General features: G+C 40.5%; 2 long non-coding RNA genes across 2 annotated transcripts; both read left to right on the top strand.

Annotated features, from left to right (window-relative positions):
* The first annotated feature begins 237 nt into the window (after positions 1-237).
* LOC310644259 lies at positions 238-1,770 on the top strand. The gene is made up of 3 exons (XR_014493256.1): positions 238-290; positions 784-927; positions 1,488-1,770. It is a non-coding gene; the product is annotated as an uncharacterized lncRNA (long non-coding RNA).
* Positions 1,771-6,078: 4,308 nt separating this feature from the next.
* LOC310644767 lies at positions 6,079-9,202 on the top strand. Its single transcript, XR_014493379.1, has 4 exons — positions 6,079-7,074; positions 7,495-7,647; positions 8,144-8,287; positions 8,860-9,202. It is a non-coding gene; the product is annotated as an uncharacterized lncRNA (long non-coding RNA).
* The last annotated feature ends 4,206 nt before the right edge of the window (positions 9,203-13,408 follow it).

Genomic DNA, 13,408 nt, shown 5'->3' on the forward strand with positions numbered 1-13,408 from the left:
TCAACTTAAATCTTCTCCACCGGTTAGAATGGGTCATCAGATGCATCTGAGTTTAAACCTTTAAATTGGAAGCCTTCAAGTTTTTATTTCTCTGTTATTGGCCACAATGAAGTGTTGTTTCTGATTAAATTTTGCAGCCTCTCCTCCACTCTCCTTTACTGCCAAGTCATGTGCAACAGATGAGCAATGTTCTAATGTTTATTATGGCATCACGTCAGTAGCTGGAAAATTCGAGCAGAAGAGAGTAGCATGTTGTGAGAATAATGGCTGTAATACTGCACCTCTTCCTGGTAAGTAACCTGAGATTAAAATGTCCATTCTAACAGCCAGCAGACTCTCTGTTTGAAAGAGTAGATTCTTGTTATTTTCAGCACCTTGTTTGTTTGGTGGTGGAGGGATCAAGTAGCATGAAAATGCTTAGAAAGAGGTTGTAGCAAAAAGAAGGACAACATTTTTGGAAACCCCTTCCAGCATCAGTGGAATGATCTGGTTCCTTCTGACAGAAATTGGAGAGTAGGAGATTAACATTTTATTTTGCGTTTTTTCTAAAGACTCCACTATGTCCTTGAAGTTCATTAAGAATTTGTGCATTCCAGATTTCACACTCTACTCCAGTAGGAACACAAGGTGATTAGCTGTTTGGGGAAAACAAATCTTTTCCTGACTGAGAATTATAAGAACCATAGTCAAAATGCTTAGAGGGAACTTAGTTGGGCTATAAATACTTCAGAAAGAATTGTGGCTGTTAAACTATTTGCTAATTCGGAAGCTTCCTTTCTGCAGTACCAGGGCGTGACACCCTTAAACCCAACGGGTTTGTCTGTCCAGGCTCTTACGAACAAAATGGTGTTTCTGAAGAAAGTGGACCCGTTCTCTGTCTCGCGGATGAGAACCAATGTTTGAATTCAAAATTCAGCATACACGCACGTGAGCAACTCTTTATTTCTCAATTTGGGGAGGAACATTCTAGAAACAAATAAAATTAAACATATGGAAAGAGAAACATAAACAAAGAAAAACCAACAGGACATCATTCCTTGAGAGAATATTTCATTCTTTGTCAATGTTCAGTTCATTTTTTTAAGTGTATAAGAGAAGAAATCAGATTTAATCTGGATTAAACAGATTTTAGTAATTTGGGGATAGATATAATAATAATACTAATAAAGTTAGAAGCGACCTTGGAGGTCATCTAGTCCAACCACCTGCTCAGGCAGGAAACCCTATACCATTTCAGACAAATGGCTTGCCAGTCTCTCAGCTGACAGCATGGGGGTAGGACATGCGTCAGGAGAGAGACGGCCCAAGATTATGGGCTTCCACACAAAGACCTGTGAACACATCTATTATTTTACCTCACAAGGAAGGGGATTGCTCAACAGGCCTTGTCTAGATGACCAGACAGATACACCATTAATGCTACACCATTAAAAGTGAAGAGAAAATGAAGAAATGTTTCCTAAATCATTTATTCTTGCCCTTCCCAGTGTCAGCATTCACTTCAACAATAAAAGCCCAGGGATGTACAACCAAGAATACATGTTCCTATCCAACAGGAAACACGAAAGAAGCAAATGGATTAATCCTTTGCGACGTTGAAACTTTAGAATGCCAGGATCCTCAGAGACTGGAAGAATGGAGGGGCTTTTCAAAAACATTTGGTTGGAGTTGGAATTAAGGGCTTAATCCAAAGAGCAGTAAGAATTTGGGATGAAAGACACTCAAGTTTGAGATTAAAGTTTAAGATTTGTGTTGGGGATGAATGATGGGATTTAGTTACTACACTTCAATATTCTAGCTCACTGAGAGGTTCTTTCTTAATTTTCAACTGTCACGAAGCTGTAATCAAAATAAACTAAGGATGCGAATAATCGAGTCTTGTGCAGTTCTTTCAAGAGATTAAACAAGCGGCAGGAGATATTTATTTTAATAGCTTTTTATCTCATCTCTGTTATTTTTATAAATATATAATATTTCTTTCTCCTGTTTTCCTCACAACCACTACCGTACGTGAGGTGGTTTGGGCTGAGAGAGAGGGCCTGGCCCAAAGTCACCCAGTCGGCTTTCCTGCTTCAAGGCAGGACTAGAACTCACAATCTCCTGGTTTCTAGGGTGGACCTCCTTTTTGAACCTCCTTTCCTGCCCCCTTAATTGAGTAGCCTTGCTGACTTGCAAACCTCTGGTAAAGGTGGGGCAAACACCATGAACTGGAAGAGCTTAAATCAAGTTTTCCTTCACCCTCAATCTGACAAACTGTCTTACTCATCTTGAGGGATTCTGTACAGATTTTCCTTTCCCCAACTTCTTGTGTAAGTTGGTGTTCTTCTACTCTGTGTCGGATTTGATTGTCATCACCAGCTCCGTTTTCACCTCCTCAGCAGAACTCTTCAAAAGCATCCTCCAAAGTATGCTATATATACAAGGTATAACTACAAATGTCCCAGACTGGCTTCAGAAAGCACTATCAATTCACACTGGCATCATAATGTCTTCTAGTATCTTTGTCCTATGCCTCCCCTCCTCAATCATATCAACAGGTAAGTAACACCAGTGGTCAATATGGAGGGAAGAGAACTTTTTTTGGGGGGGGGGGAAATCAGAGTAATTTGTTGTTAAGGATTCCTCCAAAATAGAGGGAAAATTTCAATCCAGGGCCCGCTCAAGGAATCTCTCTTCAACATAGTATTGTTTTCTTCCGAAACTACAAGTGTTCAATTTTAATGAGGACACATTAAGCCAACTTCTTTAAAATACAGGTTTCCATGGGATTAGAAGAGGGGACTCGGAGGGAGAATTGGAAGAATTATTGACCTATTTTTTTGCCATGGTTTGTTTGCCACGTACCTTATCTAAATTCAGTGCAAATATTATCTTTGCAACTGCTGTTCCCCTCTCCAAAAGCATAATGGATTGACAATTTCCTTTCCTTTCCTTTCCTTTCCTTTCCTTTCCTTTCCTTTCCTTTCCTTTCCTTTCCTTTCCTTTCCTTTCCTTTTCCTTCCTTCCTTCCTTCCTTCCTTCCTTCCTTCCTTCCTTCCTTCCTTCCCTTCCCTTCTCTTCTCTTCTCTTCTTCTCTTTTTTTTCTCTTATTCTATTTGCAGTAGCACCTTTAAAATTCCAGACCTGTTTTGACAGTGGAGAATAATGCAGAAACGAGGACATGGAGTTGGTGGTATCTGAAAAGGATGAAGGACATTGTCTTACAATTTCTTTTAGCAACACTATGAGTGATTGAAATGTACTTTCAGTTTTAACGATGTTTGCCATTTTCACCCCTTGGTCCCCAAAGCATCAAGGGGCGATTTTTAGGTGTTGGTGGGAATCAGTAGAGAAGTTTCATCATAATTGGACTCTTTCCTATATCTAGTTGACAGTTCAGGAACAGAACGACATCTGATAAGCTCATCAAAGTGCAAGTCATTAAGCCACAGTCAAAATAAATTGAGAATGCAAAAGAATTGGGTCTTGTCTATTTTTTCAAGGACTTCTTGACAAAGCGGCATAAAAAAGGTCTTCTCACATCTCGTAGCATTTGTTCCTAGGTGTTCATTCTAACAATCTCATGGATTTTTCCTCGGAAACACCTCCCAGTGTCACTTGTATAACCTCCTGTGCTCATTGTAATGATTTATAGATGCTCCACTGTCTTAATGGCTCTAGGTTCTTCATACAAATAGTCCCAGGGACCCTTTGCAGACTCTTATATAAGATATAAAACCAGATGGAAACACATCCACTTTAAAACAAATACAATATTAGACCATCACCCAAACGAAAGGCACAAGCAGTAAAAATAGAAAATAAAGATGGCTTGATAAAATCAAGAGAAAGTTAAGCGGAATAACTCTGATTTTAAAGGCTTCTGAAATGATAATATGGATTTAGGAAGCTGTTGCATTGCATGGAACCTCATTGGCAAAACAGCCCTTCCTTACTTCAACCACCGTGATGCTCTCCAAAATTATATGCTCTGCTCATTATATTACTCAGGTTGTTACTGGACAAAATAGGGGGCCTTGCATAAATCATCATGCAATGTCATTTGAACTGTTTGCATGCTGATCTCTTGCCTCATGTCGCCCATGTTACAGATTCAGGAGAGAAGCTGATGCCTCTCTTCTCCAAAAGTGTCTTTCTGCTTTTTGCAAAGCAGTTTACCATAAGGCTGGAGGCCAAGGGAGCTGGCTCCAAGCCTACAGGGACCAGGTTCAATTATTTCCTCATTCAACACTACTTCTCACTTCTCTCCATCCTCCTTTCCCACCCACACCCATAATTCTCGACTTTCTTATTGAACGGTCCAAAATGTTGCAGAGCTTATTTATAAGAATTCTTGCAAATGTCGTGCTGCAATCCAGTGCAACAGTCATGGAACTTGACCATATTGAATTCAGGGTGATTTAAAATAAACAGTTTCTAGGAATGGATGCTTTTTGAGCGTGTCCTGTCTCTCCTATCTGTGAGTGTGGCAAACTGGCCTCACTGGACAGAATAGACATGTTCAACCTTGATGATTAGCAGCGTCAGCAGTGGTTCAGTCCATACAAAGAGATGCTAGCGAGAAGGACCTTGAGGACACATTTTATCACACCTTCCTGGTGAATAACAGTAAAACATGGGTCCCTAACCCCCAGTCTGTTGACCAGTGGCATGCCAGCAACCAGGCTGCACAAACAAGCAAAGCCCCATCCATGAGATGCAGGCAGCACACAAACCACGTACCCTCTGGACCATGGAAAAACCTCTCAGCACGGAACCAGTCCCTTGCACCCAAAAGATTGGGGACCTCTGGTGTAACAGTTTTGGAAGGGACCTTGGAGGTGTTCTAGTCCAATCCCCTGCTCTGGCAGGAAACCTTACACCATGTCAGACAAATGGTTGTCCAATCTTTTCTTAAAAGCCTCCAGTGTTGGAGCACCCACAACTTCTGGAGGAAACTTGTTCCACTAATTAATTGTTCTCATTATCAGGAAATATCTCCTTAGATCTAGGTTGCTTCTCTCCTTGATTACTTTCCATCCTTTGCTTCTTCTTCTGCCTTCAGGTGCTTTGGAGAATGACTCCCTCTTTTTTATGGGAATCCCTCAAATGTTGGAAGACTGCTATCATGTCACCCCAGTCCTTCTTTTCATTAGAGTAGACATACCCAATTCCAGCAACTGTTCTTTAAATGTCTTAGTCTCCAGTCCCCTAATCATCTTTGTTGCTCTTCTCTGCACTCTTTTTAGACTCTCAAGCAGTGGTGGGATTCAGCCAGTTTGCACCACTTCGGCAGAACCGGTAACTAATTTTTCATTGCCCAGGCCCAGAACGGATTTCTGGAGCAACATCCACACAAAGAACCAGTTGTTCACATATTTGAATCCCAACACTAGTCTCAAAATCTTTTTTTATATTGTGGCAACCAAAATTGGATTCAATATTCCAAGTGTGGTCCTACCAAGGCATTATAAAGCGGTACTATCACTTCGTGTGATCTTGATTCTATCCCTCTCTTAATGCAGCCTAGAACCGTGTTGGCTTTTTTGACAGCTGCAGCACACGGCTGGCTCATATTCAAGTGACTGTCCACTAGCACTCCAAAATCTCTCTCACAGTTAGTACTATAGAGCCAGGGGCCTCTACTCTGCCTGATCACAAGCGTGGTTCCTCCTGAAATGTTACCACAATAATTTCCACCCAATGGTGATTTTGAACCTCATTTCTTACCCCATTTAATAGATGGGCATTACTGACATACAAAGCTTCTGCTAAATATGGGCCCCACATAAGAGCACAAATCAACTTTTCCTTCACCATCAATATGACAAAACTACCTTACTCATCTTGATGGACTGTGTGCACATTTTCCCTTTCTCCAAACTCTTGTGTAAGTCAATGTTGCTCTACTGTGTGTGGGATTTGATTGTCATCCTCAACTCCCCTTCCACCTCCTCAGCATAATTCTTCAAACTCATCCTCCAAGGTAGGCATACTCCAGGAACTATAAATGTCTCACACGGCCTTCGCTAGACACAGTCAGTTCACACTGTCATCAGGATGTCTGCTAGAATCCTTGTCCTGTGTATCCTCTCTTCAGTCATCTCAACAGGTGAGTAACACAAGTGTAAATTTGGGAGGGAAGAGAAGTCTGGAAGAATTTTGAGTAAATGGTGGTTAAGGATTTCTCCAAAATAGGGGAAGAACTTCAATTGTGGGTTCTTCCAAGCAATCTCTATACTTTGAATTGTCACTAAAGGAATGGTTGCAAGTTGAGGACTACCTGCAATTATCTCATTACACATCTCGAACATTGCTAGAAGTACAGCATCACTAATTAAAAATTTCCTTCCTTCCTTCCTCCCTCCCTCCCTCCCTCTCTCTCTCTCTCTCTCTCTCTTTCTTTCTTTTTTCTTTTTTTCTTCTTTCTTCCTTCCTTCCTCCCTCCCTCCCTTCCTTTTCTTTCTTTTTTTCTTCCTTTTTCTTTCTTTTTCCTTCCTTCCTTCCTCCCTCGATTCCTTCCTTCCTTTTTCTTCCTTTTTCTTTCTTTTTCTCTTTTTCTCTCTTTTTCTTTCTTTCTTTCTTTCTTTCTTTCTTTCTTTCTTTCTTTCTTTCTTTCTTTCCTTTTTTCCTTCTTTCTTTCTTTTTCTTTCTTTTTTTCCTTCCTCCCTTCCTCCCTTGATCCTTCCTTCCTTTTTCTTCCTTTTTCTCTTTTTCTTTCTTTCTTTCTTGTTTTTTTTCTTTTTTTTTCTTTTTTTTCTTTTATCCTTCCTCCCTCCCTCCCTCCCTCCCTCCCTCCCTCCTTTCTTTCTTTCTTTCTTTCTTTCTTTTTTCCTTCTTTCTTTCTTTATCTTTCCTTCTTTTTTCTTTCTTTCTTTCTTTATTTTTCTTCCTTCCTTCCTTCCTTCCTTCCTTCCTTCCTTCCTTCCTTCCTTCCTTCCTTCCTTCTTTTTCTTTTTTTATCTGCAGGGGCATCTTTGAAATGCCACACCTGTTTTGCCTGCAGGGATGAATGCAGAAATGAGGACATGCACTTGATGGAATGTGGAGCGGATGAAAAATATTGCCTTACAGTTTCCTTTCGCAGCACTATGAGTGAGTGAAATGCACTTTCAGTATTAATGATGGCTGCCACTTTCATCCTTTGGTCCCCAGAGCATCAAGGAGTAACTTATAGGCCTTGGTGGGAATCACAAGAGATCTTTCATCATACCTGGGCTTTTTCCCAGGTGTGGTGGCCACCAATCCAGGATCATATCTGTTATTTTTATAATACTACACTTCATTCACGTCAAAACTTCATTAATATCTCTATTATTTCCATTTCATCTCAGCATACCTGGAGGGAGCAACCCAACATTATGCCTTCCTATCCTCAACTTAAATCTTCTCAACCGGTTAGAATTGATCCTCAGATGCATCTGAGTTTAAACCTTTATATTGGAAGCCTTGATGTTTTATTTCTCTATTATCGATCACAATGGGGTTTTGTTTTTTTCTGATTAAATTTTGCAGCCTCTCCTCCACTCTCCTTTACTGCCAAGTCATGTGCAACAGCTGAGCAATGTTCTATAGCTTATTATAGCCTCACGTCAGTAGACGGAAAATACCACCAGATGAGAGTAGCATGTTGTGAGAATGATGGCTGTAATACTGCACCTCTTCCATGTAAGTAACCTGAGGTTAAATTGTCCATTCTAACAGCCAGCAGACTCTCCCTTTGAAAGAGTAGATTCTCCTTGCTTTCAGCACACTGTATGTTTGGTGGTGGAGGGATCAAGTAGCATGAAAATCCTTAGAAAGAAGTTGTAGCGAAAAGGAGGACAACATTTTTTGAACACCCCCCCCCCAGCCTCAGTGAAATGATCTGGTTCCTTCTGACAGAAATTGGAGTGGAGGAGATTAACATTTTATTTTGCATTATTTCTAAAGACTCCACTATGTCCTTGAAGTTCATTAAGAAATGGTGCATTCCAGATTTCACACTCTACACCAGTAGGGACACAAGGTGATTAGCTATTGGGGGAAAACAAATCTTTTCCTGACTGAGAATTATAAGAACCATAGTCAAAATGCTTAGAGGGAACTTAGTTGGGCTATAAATACTTCTGAAAGGATTGTGGCTGTTAAACTATTTGCTAATTCGGAAGCTTCCTTTCTGCAGTACCAGGGCGTGACACCCTTAAACCCAACGGGTTTATCTGTCCAGGCTCTTACGAACAAAATGGTGTTTCTGAAGAAAGTGGACCCGTTCTCTGTCTTGGGGATGAGGACCAATGTTTCAGTGCGAAATTCAGCATACGTGCACGTGAGCAACTCTTTCTTTCTTGAACATTCTAGAAACAAATAAAATTAAATGTACAGGAAATGAAAGAAAAACATAAAGAAAGTAAAACCAGTAGGAAATCATTCCTTGTGAGAATATTTCATTCTTTGGCAATGTTCAGGGTTTTTTTTAAAGTGCATAAAAGAAGAAAACAAATTTAATCTGGATTAAAACTGATTTTAGTAATTTGGGGATAGTTATAATAATAATAAAGTTGGAAGGGACCTTGGAGGTCATCTAGTCCAACCCCCTGCTCAGGCAGGAAACCCTGTACCATTTCAGACAAATGCCTGTCCAGTCTCTCAGCTGACAGAATGTGGGTAGACATGCATCAGGGGATAGACTGCCCAAGATTATGGGCTACCCAACAAAGACCTGTCACCTCATCTACTATTTATTTACCTCACAAGGAAGTTGAATGTTCAACAGACCTTGTCCAGATGACTAGACAGATACAGTACATACTTTTATTAATGTATCTCAATGCTATACCATTAAAAGTGAAGAGAAAATGAAGAAATGTTTCCTAAATCCTTTATTCTCGCCCTTCCCAGTGTCAGCATACAATTCAACGGTCAAAAGCCAGGGATGTACAAACAAGAAAACATGTTCCTACCCAACAGGAGTGGTGAAAGAAGCAAATGGATTAATCATTTTTGACGTTGAAAAATCAGAATGCCAGGATCCTGAGGGACTGGAAGGATGGAGAGGCCTTTCAAAAACATTTGGTCGGAGTTGGAATTAGGGGCTTAATCCAAAGAGCAGTGAGAATTTGGGATGAAAGACACTCAAGTTTGAGATTAAAGTTTAAGATTTGAGTTGGTGATGGGTGATGGGATTTAATTACTACACTTCGATATTCTAACTCACTGTGAGGTTCTTTCTTAACTTTCAACTGTCATGAAGCTGTAATCAAAATAAACTAAGAATGCAAGTAATCGAGTCTTCTGTAGTTCATTCAAGTGATTAAACAAGCGGCAGGAGATATTTATTTTAATAATATGACATATTCATTTATTCTGATGAATGAATGAACCTTTATTGTCAAAGTACAACCATGTATTCATTGAGATTGGCTGAGCCTCTCTTCGTGCCCCCCCCACCACAACTCACAATAGTTTTTTATCTCATCTCTATTATTTTCATAAATATATAATACTTCTTTCTCCTCCTCTTTTCCTCACAACCACTACGATATGTGAGGTGGTTTGGGCTGAGAGAGAGGGCCTGTCCCAAAGTCACCCAGTCAGCTTTCCTGCTTAAGGCAGGACTAGAACTCACAAACTCCTGGTTTCTAGGGTGGAAGTTGTCTCTCATAGCATCCATTCTTAGGAATTCATATCAATAATCTCCAGGAACTTTCCTTTGAAAGACCTCCTGTAGTTTACCCTTGGGAGTCAAGAGGGGGAGAAAGGCATTTTACCCCGGATAATCTGGTATGCTTATTGAGATCATTGATATAGCTTCCATTCTCTTAATGTCTCTGGATGATTTACCAACGTTAAATTAAAAATCTGTTGGAAGTAGTAATTTGTGTAATACAAGAACTAGTAAAGCAATTAAGTTAAAGCAAGTCAAAGAGTGGGTGTCACTGGAAATCAGCTTGGAATGGTCCCAGGGGCCCATCACTACCATCCTGAGATCACAAGCTCTTCTAGACTTGTGTCTCTCAACCTCAGCAATTCAACATGGGAAAACCCCAGAATTCCCCAGCAACACTTTAATTCTGGTAGTTGGTACACAATATTAAAGCTGCTGAGAAACATGATCTACACAGGAACATAAAAAATCAGAATAACAGAATAGAAAAGCTGAAAGGAACCTTGGAGGTCTTCTAGTCCAACCCCTAACCTCTTCAAGCAGGAGACCCAATGGTGGGATTCAAATATGTGAACAACCGGTTCTCTGTGTGGATGCCACTTCCGGAAGTTCATTCTGGCCTGGGCAACAGTCCTGCCTAACTGGTGTGAACTGGCTGAATTCCACCACTGAGGAGACCCTATACTATTACAATCAAGTTGCTGTTCAGTCTCTTCTGAAAAGACTCCACTGATGGAGACACACAACTTCTGAAGGCAAGCTCTTCCATGGGTTAATTGTTCTCACTATTAATCAGGTTAGCCATTGTTAATCAGGTTCTGTTCTGTCCAGAGCAGGAAGTAGAAGAACCTTGTGATCTTTTAAGAAAATGCCAACTGCTTTTCCAACACTCACCTTCCTTACACTGGAAGGAAAACATTTGTTGTTGTTTTTCTCCATGCCACAAATGGGGGGTGGGACAGAGAAGCAAGCGGTGAGGGATCTCCTTAGAAGCCAGAAAGCAGGCATCTTGTTGATGTTGATGTTTTTCCCACTTGCAATCTAGAGCATCAAAGGAGGAGAATGAGAATCCCTGCAGACATTTGACCTTAAAGGGAAAAGATAAAGGTTTCCCCTGTCCAGTTGTTCTCCAATTCTAGGGGGAAGTGCTCATCTCCGTTTCCTAGCCAAGGGAACTAGTGTTGTCTGAAGATGCTTCCATGGTCATGTGGCAGGCATGAGCATACTCCGAGGTGCACAGAACGCTGTTACCTTCCCACCAAAGTGGTATCTATTTATCTACATGCATTTGCTAAGTTGGCAAGGAGCTGAGGCGCGAGCAGGAGCTCACCCCGTTATGCTGCGCTAGGGTCCCAAACCTTCAGCCTTTCGGTTGATAAGCCCAGCATATCTTCACATCCCATTTTGCACTAATGCAAGAGCAATAATGAACCCCAGTCCAGAATCAGCAGCTTGATCAGCTAAAAATGAGAAGGGGAAATGTCGCAGAAACCACTGTTGTAAATTAATCTTTTATTGCTCTGTTTTTTTTAGTGAAAACATATTTGAGGAGTTTTAAGAGTAGTATAAAATATTTGGACAAAATAAATATTGAAAGGAAGGGAGAAGTGAAGAAAAATCGCCTGCACAGCAGTGGCAACACCTTTTAAAGCTTATTTTCTTACAGCCACAAAAAAGGAGTGGGGGCCAGATGTAGGGGCTATAGTAATTGAGCTTCCTTTGACCCCATTTTTTTCCTGTATCCCATCTGCTTTGAAATATCCAATGGCTGCATTCACACAGCAAGCTTAATCAGGTTAGTTGCAAACTTCAATTAGCATTCCCATATGTGTAATTAGCATTTAAATATGGCTAGGTTCTAGTCTAGACATCCTCTCTGGAATTCCCCAATAGTTTTCCACAGCTAGCCCTGCTCCAACATCACCAAAAATAGACAGGGGCCACCATCTAGTACAAGATTTCTTAACCTCCACAACTTTAGAAAATGTGGACTTCAAGTCCCAGAACTCCACAACTGGAATGCTGAGGTTGAAAAACACTTGAAGTTGCTTTTTAACAACACTTAAACTTGTATTAGGAGACTCTCTTAGTTACAGAGGTTGATCTAGTGAGGTTGATATACACTGATCTAGTGAGACACACTAGATATCTGGACTATAAGCAAAATATGATGAATCACAAGGCAGGAAAAATGGAAAAAGAAGAAAGAAGGCGGAGGAGGAGATCCAGTGGATGTCTTCATGTAGATTTAACCATGTCACCTGGTTGTTTATTCTTGGCTTGGACCGTACCCTGATGAAGACTTTAGACATTCCACATGTTTTCTAGTCCTGGCTCCATAAGGATATTGTGGACCCATGTTGAAGAATTACCATGAAACTATTCCTGTTAATGTTCCAAATGGTGTGCTCTAAGCCTGGGGCCAAATTTACTCAATGGCTTGAAACATTACAGTACTATCCTTTGAGATTTTTTGCCTCCCTCTATTTTTACCTGGTTTAATGCGATGTTCACATTCATGGAGAAATGTAACTGGCCTAATTTAGTATTTGAATCAAGATCTACATCTACAACCTGACTGATTTTCTCTCCTAAGCAGAACTGAAGCTCAAATCATAAGACTTTCATAATCATTTTTGTAATATATTGGCTTTAATTGTTTTAAATTACTTGCTTAATGTCTGACCTAGATTTCTCTGTTATGTAACGGTTGCTGTTACTGAAAGCCAAACTGGCTGTCTCCAAGCTGATAATTATGCTTGGGGCAGGGAAACTATTAAAGAATCTTTCAAACAGGCCCCTCATTAAAAGGCCCTTTAAATCAGTTATTGCCAAAACGGGATGCAGTATTCCAGGTGTGGCCTTACCAAGGCATTGTAAAGTGGTATTACTACTTCACATGATCTTGATTCTATACCTCTGTTAATGCAGCCTAGAACCATGTTGGCTTTTTTGGCAGCTGCAGCACACGGCTGGCTCATATTCAAGTGACTGTCCACTAGCACTCCAAAATCTCTCTCACAGTTAGTACTATTGAGCTAGGGGCCTCTACTCTGCCAGATCACAAGTGTGGTTCCTCCGGAAATATTACCACAATAATTTCAACCCAATAGTGATTTTGTACCTCATTTCTTACCCCATTAATAGATGGGCATTACTGACACACAAAGCTTCTGCTAAACACCATCAATATGACAAAACTGCCTTACTCAACTTGATGGATTGTGAGCACATTTTCCTTTCTTCAACTTCTTGTGTAAGTTGATGTTGCTCTACGCTGTGTGGGATGTGATTGTCATCCTCAACTCCCCTTCCACCTCCTCAGCAGAATCCTTCAAACTCATCCTCCAAGGTAGGCATACTCCAGGAAGTATAAATGTCTCACACGGCCTTCGCTAGACCCAGTCAATTCACACTGTCATCAGGATGTCTGCTAGAATCCTTGTCCTGTGTATCCTCTCTTCAGTCATCTCAACAGGTGAGTAACACAAGGGTAAATTTGGGAGAGAAGAGAAGTCTGGAAGAATTTTGACTAAATGGTGGTTAAGGATTTCTCCAAAATAGGGGAAGAACTTCAATTGTGGGTTCTTTCAAGCAATCTCTACACTTTGAAGGGTCAATAAAGGAATAGTTGTAAATTGAGGACTACCTGTAATTATCTCATTACAAATCTTGAACATTGCTAGGAGTACAGCATCGCTAACTAAAAATTGCCTTCCTTCCTCCCTCCCTCGATTTTCTTTCTTTCTTTCTTTCTTTCTTTCTTTCTTTCTTTCTTTCTTT

This window comes from Vipera ursinii, assembly GCF_947247035.1.
Source record: "Vipera ursinii genome assembly, chromosome: 9".
Taxonomy (NCBI): Eukaryota; Metazoa; Chordata; class Lepidosauria; order Squamata; family Viperidae; genus Vipera; species Vipera ursinii.